Below are 17,049 nucleotides of genomic sequence, written 5' to 3' on the forward strand. Positions count from 1 at the left end.
AACACAAAAAATAAACAATGCAAGAGAATATCACATAAAAAACATATACACAGAGATTTTCCCCTGGATCCCAAAACTGGGACTACCACCTTAACTTTTCATTATGTTCCTTTCATTGTTACAATACATATATATACATGCTGAAGCATCCAATACCATGGATTGAAAAACATCGCGCCCAAAACCATCAATCGAAAACCATCGTGCTCAAAACCATGTGCGAAAACCATGCACAAAAGCATATGTAGGTTCGCCCCACCTAAGATAGGGTCCAAAAAATATTTCCCTAAGGCACTACTCGGGACCTCGTAGACAAGGGCTACCCATCCCCCTCAAACCCCCTAGATAAGGGGGACTTTCAGCCCTCCTGTGACCCCCCGACTGCATAATCAGTGCAATGAAGGGGGGGCTCCGCCTCCCCTGTTAACTAGGGAAGCTAGTCGTGGAAAGAATATAACACAACCCAACAAAGAACAAGACTATTGTTCAGTACCTGAGTAGGTTCACACAATGTCATGTTGAACTTGCTTAAGGGGGAAAGAAGAGGAAAGACTTGTCCAGAATCTAGTGCTTTCACTATCATGAATTCAGGCACTATGCCACAAAGTGTCCACCTAGGAAGGAAATAAAGAAGACCTCCCAAGGAGAAATAGGTGAAGCTTTGGCTTCACATTTTGAGCTTGAATATACTCTCATTGCATGCATGACCGACACAATGATGGGGAGTGTGTAGTACTTGGATAGTGGTGCCTCATTCCACATGATGAAGAATAAAGATTTTTTCAATTATTTGGAGAAATATATCCAAATGCACATCGAGATGGGAAATGATGGAAATTACACCACGATCAAGATAAGTACACTCATTTTTCAAAGGGAGTCGAGCTCCCCCCTCAGGGTCAATGATGTGATGTTTTTTCTAGATCCAAAGAGAAATCTTGTCTCCATTGTAGTTTTGGAAAACCATGGTTATGATGTGATCTTCAGTGAAGGGAAAGCATTCCTATGACACATAGCCACAGGATAGGTGGAGAAGATCAGGGTTCAGGTGAAGAACTTATACAAGCTAGTTGTGGAGGATTGTGTTGTATTGAGCACAAAGGTGGGGAAGGTATGGAGCTGCGATAACGGTGAACTTTGGCATAAAATACTTTACCATTTGCATCATGGCACTTTGAAGATCATGCAGAAAATAACCAGAGGCCCCCCCAAAGGAGCACTAGAGCAGTAGGATACATGTAAAGGGTGACCTTAGGGAAGTACACACAAGCCAATTTCCATGATCGAGACAAAAAAGAACATGTAGTCCTTGAAAGGATACACTCTAATTTCTATGGACCTTTCTCGATAGCCTCCACTTCCAGACACAAATATTTTGTCACTTTTATTGATGGCTTATCATGGAAATGTTGGATCTTCTTCATGTAGAAGAAGGATGATACATTCTCCAATTTCGTAGAACTCAATGCACTAGTTGAGAAAGAAATGGGTAAGAAGGTGAAGGCTCTTAGGAGTGATAATGGAGGTGAGTATGTCTTGAACAAATTTAAATTTTTCTATGAAAAATAAGGAATTCGACGAGAGTTGATAGGTACCCACAATAGAATGGGGTGGCTAAGAGGAAGAACCATAGTATTGTGGGAGAAGCAAGGGCAACGTTGCATGACTAAGGCCTACCTTTGCACTTGTGGGTTGAAGAATGAAACACAATTGTCTATTTGTAGAAGAAGAGTCCTCATCATATTCTTGGCATGATTACATTGGAGGAGTCTTTCTTAGGGAGAAAGTTGGATGTGTCACACTTTAGGATTTTGGAGCCTTTGTTTACTACCATGTCTCCAAATAATCAAGGAAGAATATCAAGCTGACAACATAATTGTTTTGGGTGTGGAGTCCGATTATTTTCTTTATTCATGGGTATCATCGCCTTAGACCGCAGTTCCTAATGGGGAAAAAAATCCACTCGTTTAATTTCCTTCAGGGGGGGTCAAGGGGGCAATGCGATTTTACGAGCCCTCCCATTGTAGGGGTTCAGGAGAAGTGCCACCAAAGCTAAAATAGATGTAAAATTTCATTGTAAAATATTGTACTTTCGTAGTCAATCTCAGTCGTTCATTAGGCGAATGATCTGATGGTAGAAGTTGTGTTTAATTTATGGTTTTTTCCTTAGAAGGAAACCCATTGTTGTATATGAGAGAATTATATTTCTGTTCTATATATGTGTATGTTTATTTTGAGTGATAAAGAGAGAGGATACTATGTGAGAGCGAAGAGGAAATTTCAGTGGATCTGTTGTAGGTTGTATCTCTTCATTTTGCTGGATAATATAAAGGAATGACTAATTGTTTCTCTGTGGATGTACCCAAATTGGGTGCACCATGTATATATGTGTCTCTCTTGTTTTATGCATTTTTTGTGTTTTTATTTCCGCTATATTTTATGTGTACCATTGCTCTGTAATATATATTTTTCTAGCAAATTTGGGGTATTTTTGGGTTTCACAAAAACTCCCCACAACTACTGTGTGTACTTGCCATCCCTCAGAATGAAAGTTGTGCAAAGGGATGTAAAATTTGCTAAAGACAAATCTATGTGGTGCTCTCTTGAGAGGGAGTTTAAGATCCCACCATAAGAGGAACTTTTAGCTCCAAAGGAGGAACCTCAAGAAGTTTTGGAGTAGCTACAAATTGAGGAGCAGAGAGTGGAGACAGCCACTTAAGCAGAACCATGTAGAGAAGCTAGGAAAAAGACCAGGGAAGTTGAGAGACTTATGCAGGATGCAAGGGAGAATGTGGGTGCTCCTTCAAATTAGTGTCGGAAGAGAAGGTCACCAGATCGGTACACTATATACATGGCTCTAATGATTGAGCTTGTAGAGACCAAACCATCCTCTTTTAAAGAAGTAGTCAAGAAACTAGTATGGATCAATGCAATGGTGGAGGAGTATAAATATATTGTAAACAAAAGTGTTTGGGAAGTGGTCCCAAGACTAGTAGACAAATTCGTTTTCGGTTTGAGATGGATCTTGAAGGTGAATCATGCTGCAGACGGAAGCATAGAAAAGTACAAGGCCATATTTATGGCGAAGGGGTACTCTTACATTGAGGGGATTGACTATGAGGATACCTTTGCTCCTGTAGCAAGGTACTCATCCATCATATCAATCCTTTCTCTAGTTTCACACGTGGGGTGGAAGATCCACCAGATGGATGTGAAAACAACATTCCTCAATGAAGTTATTGAGGGGGAGGTGTATATCGAGGAACCGGAAGGCTTCGATGCTTTTTATCGAGAGTATCATGTGTTCAGACTCAATTGAGCATTTTATGGTCTCAAGCAAGCACCCTATGCTTGGTACACCAGGATTGATAACTATCTCACCGATTTGGGCTTCACCAAAATTGAAGCCAATCCAAACCTCTATCATATTTTGGTAGAAGGTAAATTGTTGATTATTGTCTTATATGTTTATGACTTCATTTTAACTGGTGATGAGCACCTGATTAGATCTTGCAAGGAGCCTTGAAAGAGAGTTTGAAATGAAGTACATGGGTCTCATGCGCTACTTCCTTGAAATGGAAGTATAGAAAGGTTATGGGGAACTATTTCTCTCTAAGGGAAAGTATTCCAACGAGATACTTCAAAAGTTCTACATGAATAGGTGCAAACCCATGGAGACATCTCTAGTGACCATATGTAGGAAAGAGGGTGCCACTTCAAATCAGGAAGTGGATTTTATTTTGTATTGATAGTCAATGGTTTCACTAATGTATCTTGTGAACACATGACTAGATATATGTTATGGAATCAACTAGCTAAGCCAAGCTATGCTTAGTCCAATATAACTATTTTGGAGGGTAGCTAAGCATGTTCTAAGGTACCTTAGAGGCACTACCCAGTTTGGACTATGGTACGAATAGACAAAGGGAGTGAAGTTGTGTGGCTTCATAAATGCATATTGGGAAGGGATTCCATCAGATCGGAAGAGTACATCAAGTGGAATTTAAAGTGTTGGGTCTATAACTATTTCTTGGTACAACAAGAAGAAAATATATGTGGCACTCAACTCGGAAAAAGCAACATAAATGGCTGCAAGTCAAGCAACATGTGAGGTGATTTGGATGAGGAAGATACTTGTTGGATTTTTTTGTAAAACGATGAATCCAAATGTGATTTACTGTGATAATCATAGTTGCATCAAGCTCTCTAAAAATCATGTTTTTCCTGATCGATCCAAGCATATAATGTTGTTGCAGTACATTCCAACGGAGGAACTACATGATGACATTTTGACAAAGGTCTTGTTAACAGGGAAGTTTGAGTTCCACAGGTGGAGGATAGGAGTTGTTGATAATCCCTTTCCTATTGAAAGGGAGTGTTGAAAATGCGGTAATAAAATCTTAGTTTAACTTTACCTTGGTCAAATTAGAGAAAAATTGAATTTCTATTTTACCAGAAATAATATAGGTATTTAACTAAGGTGAAATGACACTTTTCACTCAGTTAATTTAAGTTGTGGAAGCTTTATTTCAGTTCAGTTTGATTGGTTACTAATTTGTTGCAATCTAGTTTAGTTAAATTGAGTTATGGTTAGTTAAACTAGTTCTAATTGTTAGAGGAACTAGTGGAGGTCAAGTTGTGGGAGTAGAATTTTGACCACACTCAGTGATCAACTAGTTAACTAATCAATCAACCCAAAATAATTTTTGCATGTAGAGAATTCGAGTTACCCAGTTGAGATGGAGATTCCAAGGAAGTGTAATATAAGTTGTAGACTATTCGAAAGTGTACAAGTGGTGCATGCAGTTAGAGGAAGGCTCTACAAGATATGTGAAATCCAATTGAGGGAATTTCCTAAATAATAGGGGCTAATTTCCTCACGGAACAACGCAGGGAAATAAGAGATTGGAGGGCTTGAAAATTGGCTAAGTGTTGGCCAGAGTTAGTTAGTCAGCAAGAGGGATAAACTATACACTTGCAGGTTAGGCTCAAGCTTGAGCAAGCATATGTATTTCATCTTTATTCTTTTATTAATGCAATACAAATAGGAAGGGGTTTTGAGCAATGTCTTTCAGCTAGATAAATCTTTGTGCTTGTGTGATGTTTCCTCTTGCATGTCTATGATTTGTGTTCTAGATTGTGAATTAACTTCCGCAGAGAAGTAGAGTAGCTTTGATTCTTGTGATTTAGTAAATTACATGAGCAATTTTGAATCTACACATTAATTATACACTGAAAAACAAAGGTGAGATAACTTATGATTTCTTTAAAAATTTAGCATCAAGATATGGTAGAAGACTATAGAAAGTACATATCATACACAAATCACTAAAAGTGATTTCCGCAAATGATATTTAGGCTGAAAAAACACATAAGTATTTTGAATAACATGAACTTCAGAATTCAACAATAATTCAAATTCATATAGCTTTATTCACATACTAAATACTAATGTTCAAAGGTGTGGCTAATGGGAAGGTAAAAACAATAGAAAACAAACATGAGGTAAAATTTCTTATAGTAAAATATATTGATCTCAATGTCTACAGGAATACACATCTTTTTTCCAAAACATTTGAACCCATGTTACATTATATAGCCTTTTTTTCCAAGGAAAAAAATGGTAACCTTTTATTAACGAATTAATGAAAAGTTACACTAGCAGATGCATTGAAGCATTCCGTAAGCTGCCACATGGGCACGAGTGCTTTCGCACCCTACGCAACGTTAGGAGACTAACGTGCACAAAGAATAAGAAGAGAGAAGAGAGGAGAGAGAAAGAAAAAGGGAAAAAAGAACTGAATTCCGGCAATGAGTAAAACTCACACTTCAAGTTTTTCTCCCCTTTTTCTTTTCGACCTTGCGCCACTCTCCTTGAGTGGGCTCGATCGACGCAATGACTAGCTGTGTTTCTGTATTCTGTGTGCCGATTTCTTTGTCCGAGTCTGAGGTATCTGAGAGGTGATGCCATTTGATGCCTCCCATACTTTGTTCCGCTCTTGACATCTCTGCCTGTTTCTTCTCTGCCTGATCTGCGTGAAACTGTGAGTCCTTTGTGACTGAGGTGGTACCCTTCTGGTTCTCCTTTTCTTGGGCCAACTCTGCATTCTCTGCGGGAGGCTCTTCCTCCGCTGCTTCTGATTCTTCGTCTTCTGAGTCTGGGGTGGAGAATTGCCATCCTTTCCTCTGCTTCCCTTTCTGCTTCTTTTTACTGTTTGTTTTCTTGGCTTCTGGACATGTGCTTTGCAAGTGTCCTGTCTGCCTACAGAGCCTGCATCTGAAAGCGGTGTTTTCATAGTCTAATACTTGCAACCAAGTTTGTTGTTTGTAAATCAGTCTAATGTTGTCCGGCAACCCTTTGCTTAGATCTACTTCCACACAAATGCGTGCGAAAGTGTAGATCCTTTCGTCAATCCTTTCCAGATCTGTTTTGATGTATTTCCCTATGCTGTTCCCAATACCTTCCAGTACTTGTTCACTCCAGAAGTGAAGTGGAAGGTTGTGTAGGCGGACCCAAACCGGCACTGTGGTTACAGTCATTTTGTTTGGATCAAAGTCTGGAAACCATGGGGTCATAAACAGCCCTGCTGTTCCCCAAAACCAGGGCCCAGCGCTGATGACTGTATCTCTGACTTCCTTGTCTGTAAATCTTACAATAAAAAACCCCTTGGAGCATAGATGTATATCACATTCCATGGTCCAATTGGTGAAGATCCAGTGGAATAGATCCAATGGCTTAGGCCAAAAACTGTTAAAACGGCATATAAGGGCCTGCGTTTCGTAGGACTTTACGAAATCATCAAGTCCTGTTGCATCAAGGTTCAGTGCTGGGGATTGCCCCAGTTGATCTACTATGTATGGCCTGGGCTTATATCCTCCGTTGTCTGGCGAGGGCCCTGAATTCCTGTTGCCTTGTAGAATGTTTTTGTAGGATGTGCCTCCCTTGGGGTGTTGTTGGGGTGCTGTCTTCCCCTTATCTCCCCCTGAGGAGCTTGACTGCCCCTGAGGCTGAGCCCCTCCTCTCATCCTCAGATTTAGAACAATGTTTGTTCCTGGGCTGATCTCATAGTTTTTCATTGTTCTAGAGTCCTGGAGGGACCACCTACCCCTGACCAGATGTTGGATCTGGACTGGGTATCCCATCTCTGTCCATATCTGCTGTTTTAGCTGCAAGATGGTGTCTCCTGCATGAACCCACACTATTCGAGTTTTCCCCGCAGGGGGTTTAACAAAAATCTGAAAACGATTTGTTCTTACCTTCCCTGGCTGCGAACAAAACTCCAGACCTGGCCTCGTTTTGAGTCGTCTTTCCTCGTGCATGTCTGGATCTACGAGCCCTCTGCTCGATCTCTGCTTGATGCCTTCGATCTGCTGCCTGGGGCCTCGGCTGTTGGCTGGAACAGGTAGATCTAGAACGGATCTGCGAGGTTCTGGCCATCGTATTAAAAGGGGGCTCCGATCTGTATCATGCAGACCCCGTATGCCATTTCTCCGCGCGATCTGTGACTGGCACGTTCTGGCCTCTAAGTGCCGTTTGTCATGATGGCAGAAAACCTGGTTCCTTGAGGCCGAAAACCTCAAAGATTCGTTGTCGTGGTAGTCTGCAAAGGTTTGATCCATTTGCCTGCGCCATTTTCCGGAGGAGGCCCTTACAGCAGCGTTGGGAGCGCTGCTCACCGTAACCCCGCGCCCAGGAACGCCGTCGGCCTCTGCAACATTCTTTGGACCGGCTGCGGCCGCGCTACAATCTCTGCAAACCCTAACGCTCGCCATTCCTCTCGTCCGTGAAGTAATTGACTTCATAAGTACGAGTTTGTTATCTTTGATTTTATGAAGTTTACATTATATAGCCTTACTTAAATAATATAAATAATATCCTAGACTATTTCTATCTTTTTGGAAACAAAAATCAAATAAAATCACAAAAAATAAATAAATATGGAAACAATTGCAATGGTTTTTGAATAGTTGATTTTGCTAGTGAATTTGGAATTTTTTTCAAAATATATTGGTCCAAATGTCCACAAGATAAGTTTTTGACCAGCTTGTGCTGCTGATTTTGTGCTCCAAATTAGGACTCCCCTGCCATATACTCGAATCTAGAGTTGATCAAGTATATTCTGATTTAATACTTTAATATTCTGTTGAAAAATACCCCTTTTGGCCGCAATTTATGGTCCCTTAGCTACTAAAAAATTGAAATATATGCCACTAAACATTGTAGTTGATTCCTGAAATCTAGATATGCTAAAATTGTGCTAAGAAAATAAGCCATTGTGGAATTTTCACTATAACGTTTCTTCTACGAAGCTTCAGAAGCTGAAATTGAAGCCACCTGGAGATAAAATCTTGATGAAATTATTGCATGAATTTCATATCTTGTCTAGCTATATTTTCAGAGATATGATCCGCGGAAGTTAGGGCTTTTGCAGGCTCTAGAATTCCATCTCAAACAGATGACCTAGGGAAAACCATCACAATTGTGTCTCTCAGCATCGGATTTGAATTTCATAAAATGTGGTGGAAAGAGGACGGACTGTAGTTTTTTGGGTATCATTTTCAGGGTTGAAGGTCAAAACTGTGACACATGTGACTCCATACAATTTCGTCCTACTAATTCTGTATATAATTAGGTCATCGTGGGAGATTAGGAATAACTCTTTCTTGAAGAATCCAGCATTGGTTTGACTTGTTAGGATGGAAATAAGACTCAAATGGATACCATAGGATGAAATTTCAGATCTTGTAGATTGGCAATTTAGAGATACAACAACTACAATATCGAGCTCCTAAAAATCAAGAAAAAGGTGTGTATTTTTTAAAAATGTTTGCATAACTTTTGTTTGAAAAATCAATTTGAAGTGATTCAAGGGTAATATTGAATCATAGATATCATTTTTTTTTATTCCAAAATGCCTCGAAACAATAATATGGACACACCTAGTAAACAACAAAAAAACTCTTCTATGACGCATGAAGAAGAGGAAGAAATGCACCATGATATATCAAATTTACAAGACCAAGTGCAACAAATTTCGTTCTCGCAAAAAGTAACAAAAAATGAATTGGAATCCATGATGAATGTTAAGATAGATGGTATAAAAAGGGACATGGGAATTTTGAATGATGGTTTAAAAGCAGACGTGGAAGCAATGATGAACGTCAAGATAGAGGGGTTGTAGGAAGCTTTGGCAAAGTTGCTAGAAGAAAGGCTTCCCAGTGGTGACTAGGCAATCCATGAAAATAGTGATGAAGACAAAAGGAATATCAATTACAATTTTAGATTCTCCAATGTGGGGTTTAAGAACCACCACATTCCAAAGATAGATATGAGGAAGTTTGACGGCAAGGATTTGATAAATTGGATACTACAGATGGAGCAATATTTTGATCTATAAGATGTGCAAGCCTCACAAAAGGTATGTATTGCATATTTATATTTAGAACTGAATGAGTTTGTATGGTATAGATGGCTTTGTTCTTGTAAACCACTTGTAAACTGGTCAATTTTTATGGAGGAAATGATAGCACATTATGGAGATACAAAGAAAAGCACATTCTTTATCTAATTGATAAATCTCAAACAAACGGGTTCAACGGTGGAGCACATTGAAGACTCAAAAATTGAATATTAGGGTATCTAATATTCTAGGGGAGCATAGGATTGATGTCTTCATAGGGAATTTAAAAGATAAAATCCAACATGAGGTTCGCCTTTGGGATTCTCATTCATTGGAGAAGGCATTCAAGGTGGCAAGAAAAGTTGAAAGAAAAATTATGGCAACATGGAAGTCTACCACTCATAAATATAAAGATGGATGTGTTGATTCTCCTAGTCTTCCACAACCTACAAGGTCGACACCACAACAATTGTATGTGAAAAGAGAGAAATGGCTTTGTTACAGTTGTGATAGAAAATACACTAAAGGTCACAATTGTGCCGAGAAGAAATTATTCTACATAAATTGTGAATAGGAGAAAGAAAAGGAACAAGAAACATTAAAAGATGAGGATATACACCAGGAACCAACTCCAGAGAAAGAAGAAATGAATCCAAACATATCTTGTAATGCATTGGCAAGAATTACCACTCCCCAGACTCTCAAGATAGAAGGATATATCAAGAAGAAAAAGGTAATAGTGACAATTGATTCAGGTAGTACCCATAATTTTATTCAATGTAAGATAGCCAAGGAATTGAATTGCTTCCTATATGTAACACTAGAGTGACAAGTGATGGTTTCAAATGGAGGAACTATAAATTGCTCTGGAAAGTGTGATAATATCAAGCTAACCATGGGGGAATATGTATTGAATAGTCCAATGTTTTCCATTCAAATGGGACCCTACCGATCTTGTACTAGGAGTCCAATGGTTACAATCATTGGGGATGATAGCTTTCAATTTTCAAGAACTTTTGTTGAAATTTTTTTGGAAAGGAAAGGAAGTTGAATTAAGAGGTATCGCATGGAAACTAGGAAAGATAATAATTTATAATGGCATGCCAAGGCTTCTAAAGAAATAACAATGGTTCGTAATTGCACAATTATGCTCACTATGGGTTCAAACATCGAAATCATCTATTTTTCCAGATCTCTAAAAAGTCTTGGACAATCATTCCAAGGTGTTTGAGACTCTGAAAGGCCTCCCACCTATCCGTGATCATGATCATGTGATTCACTTGATTCCAAGAAGTGCCCCTCCAAACATAAGACCTTACGTATATCCTTATGCCCAAAAGAGTGAAATTGAACGTATGGTTGGAGAAATGCTAGAGGCTGGTATAATTCAACCTAGTCAAAGTTCTTTCTCTGCTCCACTAGTATTGGTGCATAAGAAGAATGGATCATGGCATATGTGTCTAAATTATAGGGAGATCAACAAGCTCACTATTAAAGATAAAGTTCCGATTCCCGACAATGATGAATTGTTGGATGAGTTACATGGAGAAATTTTCTTCACCAAGTTGGATCTTCATTCAAGATATCATCAAATTAGAATGAAAATTGAAGACATTATGAAAAAAACATTCAGAACTCATGAGGGTCATTATGAATTTTTGGTCATGGTCTTTGGCCTTACTAATGCACCTTCCACATTTCAAGGTTTGATGAATTCCATTTTCAAACCCTTCCTTAGAAAATTTGTGTTAGTATTTTTTAATGATATACTAATCTACAAGTCTTGGAAGGATCATGTTCAAGTTGATAGGTTGCTCAAACTATTGGAAAAAAACAATTATATGTAAAACCTCCACATGTTAGAAGAAAACAAAATAAATAAAATAAGATTCGTGCAGAACAAAATCTTCTCTCAGTGGCTTGACAACACAACTATTAACTTCTTCAACATCAACAAGATAATGTGAAGATAATGTGATGTGCCACATAATGCAGCAAAAGACCAATGACCATGCGAGAGAATGGGACTAATAAATACAAAATGCATATTCATTCAGTTTAGCGGGATTCATGCATCATTAAACGTTGATTCTGTTGCCTCCTACAATATCATGAATTGATAAGCACTAACTTCATTAAGTTTATTAGTTTAATTACCATATTATTGTTGTTATGAATTGATAAGCACTAACTTCATTAAGTTTATTAGTTTAATTACCATATTATTGTTGTTTGTTTGAGGTGCAATGTATTGATTGCAAATCCCGTTACCATGAGATGTAATCTAACATTTTTATTGCAGGTAAGTGAATCTGGTAAAAGGCATGCACCCATATCGACAACCGTGCAACAAAAGCATTACTCTGTTCCACGAAATAGAGGCACTGGATCAAGACGAGATAGGTTCTGCTAGAGAACTCAGATTGAAAGGAACGAAAATCTAGTTTGAAATCCACACCAAACTCAATGCCAAGTGTAATGAATTTCTTTAACCATAATTGCATTTCGCCAAATGAGAACTAATCCCTCTTTTTCTTATTCTGTGATTGCAGGATCTCTGAAAATTTGCCTCGGAATCCACTTATTCTGCGCTTTGTTCCAAGATTTAATAGCGGATCTAACCTCGTCCACATGAGAGATCGCACCAATTTCCATCCTGTCAATTTCTCATTGCACCCTGCAAACTCAATCAAATCGCCCTAATGACATGCATGACCAATGCGTAGTAATGGCCAATAGTTCAAAAACACAGAGGCAATTGAATTTCCTTTCTCAACTTTATTATTTTATTTTGATTTTTAGTTCATATATTTTTATATTTTTACTTTTTAGTTAATAAACACAGAGGCAATTGAATTTCCTTTCTCTAATTTTATTATTTTATTTTGATTTTTAGTTCATATATTTTTATATTTTTACTTTTTAGTTAATGGTTTAATTTGATTTCTTTTTAATATATTTTTATATTATTATTTTTAATTTGTGGTTTGGTTTTAGTTAATATGATTATAATTTATTTAAATATAGTTTTAGTTTTATTTTAATTACAATATGTTAAAATGATCTTTCTGAAAATTGGTGAATTTTCAAAGTAATCAAATTTGATGAGTGACATAAAACATTTGTTAAAAATACTGAAATAAAATACACAAATTTTTAAACTAATCAAATATTAACAAATTATTTTTTAGATTAAAAAAATAATAATAATTTATAAAATTAAAAATTAGAAATAGTCATAGTCAATGTTAAAGTAATAATGGTTAAAAAACCAATCAAACTAATAAAATACACAATAACAAACATGTATTTATAAATACATGTGTGTTTCCAAAAAAGTCACTTTAAAGTATTGACCTAATTATATTTATTATATAAATCATATAACTTTGCCCCTATAACTTTCATGCTTAGTAGTATTTTCTTATGTTAAAACATTTGTAGTTATATGGATTTCAGCTTTGATGCTTATTAGTATTTCTTAAAATATATATGTAAATTAATAAAATATAAAATAATAGTAAATATTATATTTTTAAGTAATAATGTTAGTTTTATATATATAGATATAGTATATAATTTATTTGATGTAGAATAGATGGTGATGCGGTGTATTGTTTAATTATTCTGTAATGTGAAAGTCATCTGTTCAAAATTTTGTTGGCAAAAATCTAGTCATGTTAAAGGCTAATGCTGAATACAATTCTAAAAAAATTGACATTTTAAACACCGGTAGATGATGGTTTCTCAAACTACCCATCAAACTTAATACAATTTGAGATAAACTCAAACCACTTAACATACTATATAATTGTATATAAAACCTATAATAAGACTAAGACTAAACATCGGAAACCTATAAACAAGTCATGTTGTGGCCATTTTGGGTGTTTGACGTACCACCAGAAGTTAATGACTTCTTATGTGATAACTCGGAATTACTCTTTGATTAAGATTGGGCTCGTTTAGATTCACATTTTAAGTAGTGTGACGTAATGTGATCATCAAAGATAAGTAATAGATTATGATGACATTGATGATGAGATAAAATGCGTGGTGCTGGATTTTATGTAACTATTTTATATGCCTGCAATTTTTGTGTATCCAATTTTAATGGAGATGAGAAAAAATAAATTACGTGGATGCATTAAATTTTGTAAGATTAAGTGGGAGTTAGTTTAAAAAATTAGTAGAGCATATGTTATGGATTATTATTTAAATTAAATTAAATGCCTTGGGTTATTATGCCATGGATTATTATGCTCTTAAGATGCGAATATGCCTTGGGTTAGATCCGCACTAACCTTTCCTATCAATTAATTTTTAAACCAAACTCCGAACTGTAAAGTATATTGTATGGTCAAATCGACTGATTTCCTAATATTTTCCGTACGTCATATTGTCGGGCCGTAGTACATACATGATTCATGTATTCTTATTAGATTTCTTATTTGCCCGGCTTTACTGGTACAATTTGTTCCTAATAGCCCTAAGAATATTCGGAATATGCCAAGGGGATGCCCACGTGATACCCACCGGAAATTTTTCAGGGAGTTCTGGAAAACCCTATACAATACAGTGGCTGGATTCGTTTTGAATGCAGGTGAGGCGGAGTCCCCATGGGACCTGCCGAGCAAACGCTCTCGAGGATTCTTACGGAGGTAAGCTCTTTTTTATCAATTTGTTGAATATTTGTTACAGACGAGACTTAATTTCTGTATATGGTGTACAGTTGTAGTCGATACTTTTCTACTTAGTATGTACATTTTTATCATATATGTTTTTAGAACAAAAGGTGAACATAGAAGAACCTGTGCAGATTGTAGTAGAAGATAGAAAGGCATTCGGATGAAGCTATTCCTTTCATTATAGGTAGATCCGTCAACATACACTAAGTTCTCTCTCAGCAGTTTTTTATGCAGGGCAACTCCGGGACTTTGGCAATGGCTATATAGTGTTCAACCACTTAGCAGTTTCAATGTTATAGTCTATCAAATGTGAGAAGTATGTATACAGTTACTGCACTAAAGTTGTTCGAGTTATTTGATCTCGAATACTGAAATCACATCTGATATCATAAAACAAGTGAATCGCTTCCCTTAGTAATTTTTGGAGTGGAAGAAGAGTATACAGTTTAGTTTCCTGTGTTATTGTTGGACTTTGGGCTGGGATTTCTTGGCCAACATGGATATCGTTCGGATGACAAGCGATGCTATTGATTATTTTATCGCGCTTTGTAATGTGCCAATCTCGACTTTTTAAATGGAATTAAAGTACATATTTTAAATTCCATGGGGAATAGGATGGGCAATTTGAAATGATATCTTAAATTTGTGAGTAGTTACAATACCATCTGTAATACGGATATGAAAATAAAATCTGAACCATTTGTCCAATGTTTTGCAACTCTACTGTCCATTTCAATCTCTTTAACATTTTCATTCATAAAAGGAAAAAAAAAAAACAATCTATATATTTTTTTTTAGCTGTATTTGATGGACAATCTTCCCTCCCTGATTCTCATTGGTTGAGTAGGTTTATGGGTTGGGTGATTTAACTCACGATGAGTCGTTGAAAACAAGTTTAGCGATTAAATGTTTAAATAATTTAAAAATAATAACAAACTTTATTATTACTTTTTTTATAACTTTATGTATTATAAATTTAAAATTAAATATTTAAATATATTATTATTATAATGATAATAATGACAATGTTATTTATTAATATTTTTAATGGTAATGTTATTTCTTTTGTATTTTTGTACAATTTTTTTAATCAAAATGAGTAGATTTTTTATTTAAATATGACATGCTCGTTGGGAAACAAAAACAGGATTTTATATAGTGATTTATATTTTTTAAGGATGAGTGATATATCATTTGCTTTGCATATACCTACTATACTAGTATTCGTTGTAGTGCATACAAAAATTCTCATTCAAAGATCTCTTATCACAGTAGATTCTACAAAATTGAAGTAATAAAAAATTGCATTTACATTTTGTCATTTGAAAATCAAGAAAGAACAAAAAAGTCTATAAGTTTGGAGATGCTGGACTGTTCAGGTCTAGCTCGATTGGGACTACTTTGGTGTTCTTGTATAGGTCATGTTCAGTGGAGTCTCCTCATTATTCTTACTGATCTTCGCCATCGTGAGTTTCAGCTACTCAGTTTGTTGATGTAGTGATTCCACTTCATCCTCCAGTTGATGGATTCGGTCCCTCTTCTCTAGTTGACTCTCCTGCATTGTGAGATTATGTTGCTGCTGAATGTACATGCTGCGCTACAAAGATGCCAACCCTTCTATAAATTCCAATTGCTCCTGCTTACAAGTGGTGTAGGATGGCAAAGTTCTTCCAGCACCTTGTCGACCCGACCTCTACCTCCAGCTCCCCCAAGAGCTCGACCAAGGAATGTCTTTTGCTCTCTGACTCCTCAGATCCATCTTCTAACATCCCAGAAAGTCACAATTATTTTTGTTCCCCCCATTCAACTTTAGCATTTCCTTGACTCACCAGTCCACCTTACTCGCTAGCCAAACCACCCTAAGGATATTACCCAACACTCGTTCACAGGCCAGAGGAGTAGAAGCCTTCTCACCTATAGCATACACAAAGCCGACTAAGATCAACCATACCTTCCAATTTAGTGGAATTTTTTTACCAGCACCAAGAATTGTATCCTCCTCGTCAATTATACTCCGCCCACTGCCCCACTATGCTTCTCCTTCGAAATAACTGTTCTAGGGTCCTAGCCCTAGATCTCCTCCGAGACGTGGAGCTTAAGCAAATACACAACTACTAGAGTGTTAAAGACAGTTGAATTCTGATAGTCCTCCCTCTGTAGGTCGATGTCCAAACTTTTCCTGTGGGTCTAATCCAAAGACCCCTCCCAAATCAACAGACTAGCAATTCCCAACTTTTCACTACCCATCAAACCAACCACATCCCTTAAACTTGCAAATCCTTGCAGCTTCCCACTCAAAAGTTCCGACTCATCGGGCTCCCTAGGATTCTTCCGAGTAATCTAGTCCCCACCACAAACGCTCGACGACCTAAGCTTCAGCCTCAAGACCCGTGGGGAGGCCACCTGTGCAGGAAGGAGCATTAACCCATGCAGACTTCTCTAATCGTTCTTAGCCTTCCGCCTTAATTTCCCAACATTGATCCTTTTCCTTCATTCTCCTTCTGGTTTTCCTCCCATGAGTGTTCTAAATTGATCCATGTTCGTGAAATAAATGTTGCTCCTCTCTTCCCCTATCCTGTACAAATAACCAGGATGAATGAACTGAAAAAGTACCAAGAGATCCCTATAATTAAAAGAGGTGGAACCTGAGTGATGATAAAAAACACGTTGTGGGTGTAAGTAAAGGACACGCTTGTGACAAGGCTCTTGATCAAGCTAGGGAACATAAGGAGATGTTATGCTGGTCTCAAGTATAGGGGGGTGCGAGGTAGGCAAGGAAGGGAAACATGATGGAAGGGAAGGGAGACAGGATGAAAAAGGAGAGGGTCACGACTGTGGAAAAGAAAGGGGGATACCGGAGGGAAGGGATGAGAAGGATGAATAGGGGAGAGGAGGAGAAAAGGGTGAGGGAGGGAAGAGGCAGGGAAGGGAGAGGGATAAGGGGCAGGAGGGCAGACCAA

Source organism: Pinus tabuliformis, chromosome 3_1 (genome assembly GCF_031772625.1).
Source record: "Pinus tabuliformis cultivar Carrire ecotype Pingquan chromosome 3_1, CPIR1, whole genome shotgun sequence".
Taxonomy (NCBI): Eukaryota; Viridiplantae; Streptophyta; class Pinopsida; order Pinales; family Pinaceae; genus Pinus; species Pinus tabuliformis.